Source organism: Triturus cristatus, chromosome 4_2 (assembly GCF_964204655.1).
Source record: "Triturus cristatus chromosome 4_2, aTriCri1.1, whole genome shotgun sequence".
NCBI lineage: Eukaryota > Metazoa > Chordata > Amphibia > Caudata > Salamandridae > Triturus > Triturus cristatus.
Window position 1 is genome coordinate 893,844,107 of NC_140586.1, and position 12,760 is coordinate 893,856,866.

Below are 12,760 nucleotides of genomic sequence, written 5' to 3' on the forward strand. Positions count from 1 at the left end.
GGTCTTGTTTCACAGTGAGGGAGATTCCGGGGGCTAGCCAAGGACGCCGTCGGTCCCTGACGCCCATGCCACAACAGTTGGGGTACGTACACAAGTGGCGGTTGGGTCCCTGGCTAGAACCACTAGGGTAGCGTATAACTTACCCTAGAAGGAGTTTTTGCTCTCAGGCGCCCAGCGGCGTGCCAAGACGGAGCATAGGAGAGAATATGTCGTTCAATTCATACTCGATATGATTGAAAGAGTTTTAGCGAGTTACAATTGCAGGGAAGCTTGCCGGAATCCTCTTTGTAGGAAAACTATTATGGGGCTATTCACCATCAATGAATGAAATGGGGACGCGAATGCCGCCACGGATAAGGTCAGTCGAGAGGGGCTAAGAAGCCTTCTTCTTGGCAAATTGCTCAGTGAAATAATCCATGCAGTGCCGTTTATTTGCTCGGACGGGTTCGAGACTGGCTTATTTTCCACATTGATGGTGGGGATGTTTTAGAGGCATTCTAAGTAGCTGAATTGTTGGGGGTGCACAGGGGGTGGGTGGATTCTGAAAAGGGGGTTGTGCATAAGGAAGGGGTTTCATATTGGGCTGGGCAGATGAAAAGCAGAGCAAAGGAGTGTGGGGAGATGGGTGTCACTGCAAACATCCTTACCTAAGAGAACTTGTCCTTGTAGAGGGAAGAAAAGTAGAGGACAATCTCCAGAGGGAGTGGGGGGGGGGGTTAGTTTTTGCGCATGCAAATGGAAGCAAGGTTATGGCCTTTCAGCTTTGGTCAGTTTTGGGAAAGGCGATAAAGAATATAGGAATCAATGGCAAGGACTTTGGGACAAGTTCTTTCAGAATTGGTGCAGCGGCTGCAGAGAATAACAGGGGATGGGGAGACATCATGCGGCTGGGTAGAGGGTCATCAGACTGTTGCAAGCGCTGCCGGAGGAACAATGTTGTTGGTATTGGCGGGGTTGGTAATAATGCTTAGGTTCACTCAATTTTTCTTGTTTCAGGTTCGGTGGCTGCACCCCCCCACTCTCCATGGAGATGGCAATTTGGGGTAATGGGCATTCCTTTGTGAAGTGGGCCCAGGTTCAGACATCTGGAGTTATTTTTGCAATTTAGGCTAATAAAAATCTGTTTACAAGATCATGGAAGGGGAAAGGGGGGATGTTCGGGGAAGAATTTATTTATTGCCTGACTGGAATACTGGTGGCACGCAGGTGCCCAGATATTTTTGTTATCCATTTAGGGGAAAATGACTTGGTTAAAGAGAAGGGCGTCGTTTGATGAGGAGCATTAAAAGGAATTTGTCACAGAGAAAAAGGAAGTGGTTGGGCTGCTTTGCCATGGGGACGGAATTGGTTTCCCGTAGAATTTGGCGTGGGGGTTGTTAAGCCAGGGGCAGTGGATAGAGCCAAGAGGATACTCAACACAGAGATGGTTCACCTTTGTAGGGAGCTAAATTTTGGTAGGATGGCATATACGGAAATGCGTTTTGACATGGCAGAGCTGCTTAAGGGTGATGGGGTTCACCTTTTGTGATGGGAATGGTCTTGTAGCTTGTGGAAATTAGTGAAGTTTTTGGCTAGGACTCCAAAACTTAGAAGCCACCAGGAAGTGAGACCTATGAGGCGGGGTGGCGGGGTTTTTAAAAGTTGGACAGGGTTGGCAGAAGTTTTTGGTCAAGTGTTGGAAGTTTGTGAGCAATGGCAGGGATAGGGTAGGCAGGTAGGCTAGGTTTCAGAGTAGACGTTTGTTAGTTACAGTTGCAGAAAGTCAGGTAGGATATTTGGGTTTTATTGGAGGGCAGGAATGTTAACTGCAATACTGTGTAATGTTGTTGTTATGTTAACGGCAGGGTGGAGTCACGTCTAAGGAGATCGTAGGGGCGGGGGAGGATTAGGGGTCAGCTTGTTTGATGTATAGTGAGGTGTTAGTTTTGGAAGGCAGTGGCCAGGTTTTTAAATGTGATATGCACCTGTTTCAATAAAGCAGTCATTTTCACACACAAATTGTTTTTGGTTTGGCTTACCCCCCTCCCTACCAAAGAGAGGTTTCCTGTAGTTTTTCATATACAGTGCAGCTGTAAGATCCTTGGTTAATTACATCAAAGCTGTTTGACTTCCCGTAAAACCTGAGGCCACCACCAATATTTGGGTTCATTGGTGTGCTGTGGAACCTTGCGGTTGTTGTTGTTGTTTTCTTATATGCAACGGAGATTTGCTTTGAGAAAGAATAGCTATTTTTAGCCCAGTCTCGTACGCATGTGTTTCCTTTAAAGAATTGGGGACCAGCAAATTTTTCCTGAACATAAGGATTTATACGACTTTCTGATATTTGTTTCTTTGGTTTACGTAGGAAAGATGTAGAAATTGAAAAAGTCGCGCCCTCCTGAACACATCCCAATTAAAAAAGGAATGCCACCAAGCGAGCTCTATTGTTTGTCAAAAACGGAACACTTTACCATGGAATAATAGCGTTCTCCATTCTTTTCCCCTTTTTTAGAGTTTATGCAAGAACCAAAACAAAACTCAAGAGGCATCACTCGCAGACAAAAACAGTATCTAGTAAATTCTGCCTCACCAAGTCTACTGAACAGTTACATTCAACAAATTAATTCTTAAATTAAAGCCCTGCTGTTTCCACCATTTGTTTAGACCCTCTTTAACACATGATTGTAGTCCACAGACAGATTGACACAATTTAACAAACTCAAGTAAGTGGTGCGTGATTGCGCAACTTGGTATTCCAGCCTGCCGAATTAAAACCATAACCTGGTTCATTACAGGCACCAGCATGGTGGGACTGATTTCTGCTTCTCCTCTCTTTTTTTGTCCCTCCTTAGTTGATTGTAGCATCTGGACTAGAATAATATAGTTGATTTATCATACCGGACGAGATTAATGTATCTCAGACAAGGTAATTTTGAAAACTTCAAACAATGTACGAAAGGTAAGAAAGGAACTTTATTTCTTCTCTTTTTTTTACAGCTTTGTTTGATGTTTTAGGTCCTGATGAGAACCCTTTTTAAAGTACACTTGGGTTCGAAACGTGTCGACCATCATGCAACCAAACAAGCGCGATAAAACAGGCTGACCCCCTTCTGCTTGAAATGGTGTAAAATATTGTTAATATGTTTTAAAATAGGTAGGGGGCCTGGAATAGCCCATTGTTTGGTCTCTGCCCAGGGTAAGGATGTGTAAGTCCTTGAGAAATTCCAACCTTTTAGGGCGTTGCTGCACTGTTCTGTTTCACTTATTATTTATTATCTTTTTTGTTATTGAATGTGTTCACTATTTGTATAGAAGTATTGAACTTCTAATTTATTTGCTTGTTTTGTCGCATTGTTTGTCCATGTCCAGGTCATGTTCAATGACACAACTTCAAAACTTTATGTGTATCATTGTGTTTTAGTTCAGTTTGTGGTCTGTCAACACATTTCTATACATGTTTTCCTTGTGAAAACCAATTGAATCAATTTATCATTGGTACTTTCAAAAAATGAATGTTTATAAATGAAAGAAAAGAAGCAATAAACAAATGTTTTCTTAAGTCACACTAAGTGTTATGTGTGCTCAAGGAAATATTAACCAAAGTAGCATCACTATTGGCATGTGTGTTGATGTGTGCTTGTATAAAGTGGCCTAGCCTTACTGACTAGGGCCAACACCCTCTTTAGTTGTACACATTCTTTAAGTGGCATTTCTAAGCGAGTTATGCCAAAGCTCCCTTTACCATTGGAAAAGGTTTGGCATGGGGAATCCATTGATAGGAAACATCATGAGGCTGATCCACAGCAATCCACCATTGAGCCCAAAATGATGTCAACCCTTTTACCATGTTAACCTATGGGTAGAGCAAGCCTCATAGGCAGTGAAAACACACGCAGCTATTTCTCACTACTTTGGCGTATGTGCACTAGTGCACACACAAACCAGCGATGGCAGGCTGTACACATAGTCCCCAGGACCAGGGGTGCAAATGCACCTGCCCTAGTCTGGAACAGCAGACTAAACCCGTATTTAACAAATACGTGCGTCAGTACTTACGCACGACCATGCGATGGCAGGCAGCTCACACAATCACAGGCACCATAGGTGTGGCAACTGGCTCATCAGCATAATAACAATAGCTGCTAATACACATACACTGGTGGGTGATGGCAGGCAGACCAGACCATGGGCTTACCCAGGCGCTAGCACCTTAGGACACAGGCCTGCCATGACATGCCTGACCCAGCTGTTAGGATACCAGGGGATGCAAGTATGCCATCACCGATCCGCGATGGCAGACCAGGCACCTAGCCACAATGCCAAACCGTTGACAAACCGTCCTATGTTTCTGAACATTGTCTCAGCGCCTCTTCCTAGCCTGTGCAGGATGGCGCACACACATCCCCAATGCATTGACAGTGAGGATCTGCTCAAAACCCTAATGTCACACAAGAGAATCGGCAACACCCCAGGAGTAACCCACGGTAAGAACCAAAATCAAAGTCAGGGGAAGCACCCACATGGAGGGTTCCTCCGTACCAGGGTAAGGAACATCCACATGTACCCACCCGGCCTTCCGCCTGCCACACCCACGGCACCCTTTAGGGCTTCTCTGGGTGCGGGGTGCCCTCATAGAATGGGACGACCCACTCAGGGTTGGCTGAAGCGTTAAGTGATGCCAACCTAGGCAGGAGCACAATGACACCCCGCAGGCCCACTATGGCAAGCCCAATACAAGGTTGACAGGCTATTCTCTGGGTGGCACATGCGGTGCAATGGCCTATTACTAGCCAGTGCCATACCTGCCTCGGGCATGTGGTGTACCTGTTTACAGGGCGCACAGAGGTATGGCACCTAAACCCATCATGTGCTCACCCTCTACCCAATGCGGGCGGGCACACCTTCCCTCTGCAGTACAGTGGGAATGTGCCCAGATTCCAATGGTCATGCCTAGGGAGTGGGCAAAGACTAGGAGGAATAAGTGAAAGGTTTTGGGGTAAATTCCCCTAAGAAGGGCCATGTCAAGCACTGCTCTCTCATGCTGTCAATGAGAGGTGTGGCTCACTAGGTAGAGGCGGCAGACCCGTAAGCAGAGAATCGGCCATGGACCAGGGTTCAATTCCCGACGCGGCAGGGTCGTGGACCAGGGTCAAAATGGACTTGATAATTCTCGCCTCGGTACCTACTCTAACCAGGAACACACTCGGCAACTCTGGGCATTAAGCTTGCCTCATCTCTACAACGGCCCCCCACAGACGCCGGGGATGCCTGGTTTCACCTTGGAGATACCCAGAAAGGGACCATCTCACAGGGATAGCCAGGACGGGTTCCCCAGCGGTCCACAGCGCCGGGACGCCCCCGTTGGTGGGCAGCTGTGCGCTTTACAAGCTTACAACATTTACATTTATGCTCTCCCCTGCTGTTAATTTTCATGCTGTCAGTACTTCCACTCTCCCCTGCTGTCAATGTTCATCATGCTCTCCCCTTCTATTGCTCTTCATGCCATGTGTTTCTGCTCTCCCCTGCTGTCGATGTTTCTGCTCTCCCCTGCTGTCGATGTTCTTGCTCTCCCCTGCAGGAAGTATTTCCACCCTTTTCTTCTGTCAATGTTCATGCTCTACCCATTGCTGTCAGTGTTGTTGATGTACTCTGCTCAGTCTTCATGCTCAGCCCAGCTGTATGTGTCTCTGCTCTTTCTTGCTGTCAGTGTTCATGCTTTTTACAGCTGTCAGTGTTTCTGCTCTCTCCTGTCAGTTTTTCTGCTCTCCCCTCTGTCAAGGTTCATGCTCTCCTTTGCTGTTGGTGTTTCTATCCTCCTTTGGTAGTGGTCCTATGTTGTCCGTGCCCCTGCTCTCTTCTGCTGCTGCTCTCAGTTGCTCCTATATTCTGCTGCTGTTCCTGCTCTTCCTAGTATAGTTACTGTTCAAGCTCTCCCTTTATGCTGCTAGTTCACCTACTCTGTACTGCGCACAGTTCACCTACTCTCAATACTCATGTTCTCTGCTGCTTACAGTGTCCCTGCTCTCTGCTGCTGTCAGGGCTCCTGGTCTTTGCCTTTGCCATTGCTCCTGCTCTCACTCTTACTTTGTTAGTCCACACCGTGTTCTGTTGTCAGTGCCCCAGCTTCTCTGCTGCTGTCAGTGCCCTCGCTCTCTGCTGCTCTCACTGCCTCCACTCTCTGCTGCTCTCAGTGCCCCTGCTCTCTGCTGCTGTCAGTGCCTCTGCTCTCTGCTGCTGTCAGTGCCTCTGCTCTCTGATACTGTCAGTGCCCCTGCTCTCTTCTGCGGTCAGTGCCTCCGCTCTCTGCTGCTCTCACTGCCTCCACTCTCTGCTGCTCTCAGTGCCCCTGCTCTCTGCTGCTGTCAGTGCCTCTGCTCTCTGCTGCTGTCAGTGCCTCTGCTCTCTGATACTGTCAGTGCCCCTGCTCTCTTCTGCGGTCAGTGCCTCCGCTCTCTGCTGCTCTCAGTGCCTCCACTCTCTGCTGCTCTCAGTACCTCCACTCTCTGCTGATCTCAGAGCCCCTGCTCTCTGCTGCTGTCAGTGCCCTTGCTCTCTGCTGCTCTCACTGCCTCCACTCTCTGCTGCTCTCAGTGCCCCTGCTCTCTTCGGCTGTCAGTGCCTCCGCTCTCTGCTGCTCTCAGTGCCTCCACTCTCTGCTGCTCTCAGTAACTCCACTCTCTGCTGATCTCAGAGCCCCTGCTCTCTGCTGCTGTCAGTGCCCTTGCTCTCTGCTGCTCTCAGTAACTCCACTCTCTGCTGATCTCAGAGCCCCTGCTCTCTGCTGCTGTCAGTGCCCTTGCTCTCTGCTGCTCTCACTGCCTCCACTCTCTGCTGCTCTCAGTGCCCCTGCTCTCTTCTGCGGTCAGTGCCTCCGCTCTCTGCTGCTCTCAGTGCCTCCACTCTCTGCTGCTCTCAGTACCTCCACTCTCTGCTGATCTCAGAGCCCCTGCTCTCTGCTGCTGTCAGTGCCCTTGCTCTCTGCTGCTCTCAGTAACTCCACTCTCTGCTGATCTCAGAGCCCCTGCTCTCTGCTGCTGTCAGTGCCCTTGCTCTCTGCTGCTCTCACTGCCTCCACTCTCTGCTGCTCTCAGTGCCCCTGCTCTCTTCTGCGGTCAGTGCCTCCGCTCTCTGCTGCTCTCAGTGCCTCCACTCTCTGCTGCTCTCAGTACCTCCACTCTCTGCTGATCTCAGAGCCCCTGCTCTCTGCTGCTGTCAGTGCCCTTGCTCTCTGCTGCTCTCACTGCCTCCACTCTCTGCTGCTCTCAGTGCCCCTGCTCTCTTCTGCTGTCAGTGCCTCCGCTCTCTGCTGCTGTCAGTGCCTCCACTCTCTACTGCTCTCAGAACCTCCACTCTCTGCTGATCTCAGAGCCCCTGCTCTCTGCTGCTGTCAGTGCCCTTGCTCTCTGCTGCTCTCACTGCCTCCACTTTCTGCTGCTGTCAGTGCCCTTGCTCTCTTCTGCTGTCAGTACCTCCACTCTCTGCTGCTGTCAGTGCCCCTGCTCTCCCACTTATGTTGTCCGTCCACACATCGTATCCTGCTCACTGCCCTGCTCCCCTTCTCCTGTTGTCACTGCCATTGCTCTCTTTCTCCTGCTGTCTTTGGACAGGCTCTCTTTGCAGCAGTCATCGTTGTCCCTGCCCTTTCGTCTGAATAAAGAACCTACACTGCACACTCCAGCTGTCAGATCTTCCCTGATGCCAGCATCCATGTTCCCTTTCCTCATGTCTCTTTGGCCCTCTTCTCTCCCACCTGTTGTCGGTGACCTGCTTTCACTGTGGTTGCTGACAGTGCTCCTGTTCTTCCTACAGCTTCTGCCAGTTCTCCCCTCGCCCTATAACTACTGATTGTCCTGCATCTTCTGGCACTGTGTCACCTCTTACCAGAGATGCTGTCTATGGGGCTGGTGGAGAACCAACAACTCTGTTCCATCTCATCCCCATTAATAAAACAGAAACCTCACATACCTTTGATAAAACAACAAATAACTCTATTATTACATGCAAAAATGCATATAATCAACTCACAAAAGTGAAAATGGAAATACAGCAGGCAGTGAGAGAGGTGATGATTTTGGGGTCCCCCCCTAACCTAGGGAGAGAACCAAGCAGATGCCTTGAACACAAAGAGCACATCATGCTGAACGATTCGGTGGTGGTCCCATCCTCCTAGGACCACCCCTAGCACAGTTATGGGAAAAAATACAATCCCAACCAAAGGCCCTGCAAAGCATTATGGGATGGGATTCTAGAGTGCAGTGAACATTATAGTATCCAATATCAAAACATTCCTCAAGGGGAGGCTCTCAGGCTCAGCTGAGAGCTAATACTATAATATTCACTGCACTCTAGAATCTCGCCCCATAATGCTTTGCAGGGCCTTTGGTTGACATTGTATTTTTGCCCATAACTGTGCTTGGGGTGGTCCTGGGAGGATGGGACTGCCACTGAATCATCTAGCATGATAAAATCATCACCTCTCTCATTGCCTGATATTTTTCAAAGCTCACTTTTGTGAATTGGTTATACGCTTTTTAGCATGTAAAGATAACCTTTTTTATCAAAAGGTTGTGGGTGCAATAGCTTACTCCAGAGATTATACATGAATTCCGTGTTATGCATATTAATAAAACAGAAGTCTGGTGTTTTCAATGTAATGCAGATTAATAAAACCGAAATCTCACATACCTTAAGTAGAACTTCAAATAACTATCTTTACCTGCTAAAATACATATAGTCATCTCACAAAAGTGAAAATGATAATATAGCACGCAGTGAGAGGCGTGATGATTTTGGGGTCCCCCTAGGGAGAGAACCAAGCAGATGCCTTGAACATAAAGAGCATATCACGCTCAACGATTCGGTGATGGTCCAATCCTCGGTGGTGAATATTATAGTATCCAATATCAAAACATTCCTCAAGGGGAGGCTCTCGGGCTCAGCTGAGAGCTAATACTATAATATTCACTGCAATCTAGAATCTCGCCCCATAATGCTTTGCTGGGCCTTTCGTTGGCATTGTACTTTTGCCCATAACATTGCTTGGGGTGGTGCTAGGAGTTTGGGACCACCACCGAATCGTTCAACATGATATGCTATTTGTGTTCAAGGCATCTGCCGACCCTCCAAAATACAGGGAGAAACAACCCATGTGACAAAATAACCTCTTAAAGAACCACAGAAAATGAACAATGAATGATTCTCTGTTTTTGTTTTATTTATAAAAATATATATATTATTGCTAATCAAGTTCTTTTTTTTGAATAAATCTTTTCATTTTTTTTTTAAAATTCATACATCACTAGCTATAATTCAAACTAAAGTGAACGAAGCAATACAATCAACGAAGAACATATATAAAAAATGACAAAATTACAAATTACAACAGAATCATAAGCAATTATGAACAATACAATACAAAAACCATATGAACATACATTTGTGCCAATAGATACACAATTACGCCGATGCGCGTTTCGGAATCTTCCTTCTTCAGGGCGGTATAAGTGTAAAAAGGCGGAAAGATGAGAAATAATATACTACACTAAATCAACACTAATAAAGAAATAACAAACATGGATTGACTTTAAGCCTCGTCACAAAAAAATGTTTTTCTGTGGGAAAAAGGATAACGAGGTTATCAATTGTCATATATGCGAAAAATATACATTTATCGAGCACAAAATGCTTCAACATTGCTAGAATATGTGGAGAGGTGAAAAATAAAAGTACATAAAGGACAAATATACATAGGTAAAAAAAGGGCAAGAAATGACGATATACGTCCCTAGGTGAAGAAGTAATTTAGAACCCATTGTGAATAAGAAGGAAAGGGAAGATTTGGAAAAAGAATATTAAAAACAGTTAGAGAAATACTAATTCAAAAAAGAGAGAATAATAATGACAGATCACCGAAAAGTGCAAACCCTGAAATAACACAAATAAGAAAAACATACTACACACTTGTTATCTTGATAATGTAGCTCACAATCCAATGAAGCCAGGGGAAGATAAAATTTAGGGACCTTCCCAAAACTGGAGACGCAGTCAGGTGTCAGGTGTAGGAATACCAGATATAATTCACAGTACGATAATGAGTCTAGTAAGAAAAATATATATAGAGCAGATGAATGTAAAAAGGTTCAGAGTTAGGACACACAGGTCTCTTAATGCTAGAGTAAGTACTAATGTAAAGATAATTACACCACACTTACAAGATGATCAGGAGTAGTCTGGATAGGGATATGGACATGGACTCACAAAGTCAGAATTCATGCAGGAAATGCCAAATCGCTTATCCTGTCGTCTTATGTCAACAAGTAATAATATTCTGAAAAAAGACAAGAATTCTTAGTATCTAGGTGGCTCCTAAGAGTTGTAATCAATAGATATAGGAGACCAACTGCTTCAAACTTACAGGATATAAGTTGATATCCTTCAGATGGCGCTATCGAGAATAGGTTGTGAGCATACAAATTTATATGTCCAAAGCTCCGACAACCTCGTTGTGATTCAGACCACCAGTCGGTCTAGATTCAATCTAGTCTAATAAAAAGACAAGGAAGCGAGATTTAAAGAAATGGGGACCCAAAAGTGTCCGGTTTACATAACAAGCACAAGCTAAAATTAACCATCCTGGTGCGGCAATAGCCCCAACAGTCAAGCTGTAATTAAGACCAGAAACTTGTCTATGTTCAATATAGTCTGTCCAAGAGGGCGGAACCATGATATTTAAAGATACATGGACCATTGATGTCTGACATTAATAAAACGGAGCACAAGCTAACATTCGGATTAGAATTAAGCTTAACTAAACAACCACTGCAGGAAAGAGTCACAGCAACAAGTACTTACTTAGCTCGGAACAGAATTAGAACGCCAGTAATGGGACGCCAAATAAAGAATTCCTCTTTTACCCCACCGCCACGTAGATGGATCACAGATAGAATCAAGGTTTAAATAGTACAGGTCACACCTGAAGACGATTAAGTGACTCGGGGAGTCTAGAATTCAAACGTACATGTAGCGTGTAATAACGGCCGCCATCTTTGAAGAGGGGCATAAATGAAGGAAAAAGAACGAGGTAGTAAGTCTAAGACCACAAAAAGAGGTCAGTGTCCAGATTGACCACAAGAATATATATTTATCAAAGAATTTATAAAGAATAGATACGAAAAATAAAAATAAAAAAGCGTCGTAAAATAAATAATAAAACGAATAAGGGTATTCAGCCTATTACAACCTGAGATAACGGGCGCCATCTTTGAAAGGGAGCAATTGGAGGAAGGGGAGTCACTCCAACTTGTGGTCTGTGCTCAAACAAAAATATATATACGCCATCTTAGAAGAGGAGAAATCGATAAGATTTAAAGCTGCCAGAACAAATCTGTATCATAGTTATCAACAAACAAATCCATTTATATGAGATTATTTGAAATGGATAATAAAGATGAGAGAGTATCAATAAAAGAGAGATAGAACTAATCCAAATGTGGAGCCTACCACTGTTACAGCCTGTGATAACGGGCGCCATCTTGGAAAAGGATGAAGAAAGAGAAACAACCAAAAAATCAAAAAAATCAAAAAATTTCAAAAAAAATTTTTCATGCTCAAACAAACAATAAATAATAAATAACCTTTGATTCAGGCCATTCAAAGAAGACCCGCAATTGTTACGGTTTAGTCGGAGAATATTAGGACTAGTAGGGGAGGTTCAAGAAACGTGGCTCCTACAATATATATCATCTGTCGCCCTCTTAAAACGGAGTAACCAGAATAAAAAGGGGATTACTGAGGAGCCCCCAAAGCGCTACCAAGGCATCAGAGTTCAGGGTTTACAGGACAAATATCAATATTGCAGGGATATATTAGAAATGAGTACTAGGGATCTGGTGGCCTGCTAATGAGCGATATTGGTGATGAGAGAGTAGTCAAGATGACAAATGACTACATTGTCAAAGGGAGCTAGTGCTTAGGATATATATAGTACATCAAAGGATGGCATTTTCCCAGGGGAGGGATTCATTAAGTCCATTATCAAAAGTCTGAAGAGTAAAAATCCAAAAGACTTCTCTCTTCTTCCTAAGTGCTTCAGTATTACGATCTTTCGGTGTCTTTATACATTCCAGAATAAGCCATTTAAGGTCTTTTGTCAAATGCTGTTTTTCAGTCCAGTGTTTGACTAAGGGGGCTCCTGGACGTTTGTTGTTAATGGATGATTTGTGTTTGCGAACACGCATGTCTCTGCTCGTCTCACCCACGTAGCCTTTGCCACAAGGGCACAAGATTAGATAGATCACATTCTTAGTCCTGCAATTCAACATTTCTGTGAAAGAGAAAGTCTTTTTGCCCCATTCAAGGATCGGAGTAGTTTTAACAAAAGCACAAGCTTGGCATCCGCCACACTTATGCGAACCGAAAATAAGTGAAGCACCTGTAATAGAGCGTTGGATCAAAGGTTTTTTAATGGGCAAAATAGATTTCACTAATACATTTTGCAAGTTCCTATTCCTGCGAAATGCAAAAATAGGCTTGGGTAGATCTTCCTGTTGGTTGCCAGAATTTAAGATATGCCATGAAGAGTTGATCACCTGGCGAAGTTTATTGTTAAAGTTGGAATGCTTAGTAACAACCACAAGTTTTTCCTGGTTGTTTCTACTTTTCGGAATCAACAAGGTGTCTCTATTGTAGTATTTGGCCCTTTTGTATGCATCCCTAAGAATTCTATTAGGATATCCCCTATTCCTTAGCTTATTTTTAAGGGTCTCTGCATGTTCTTCAAAGG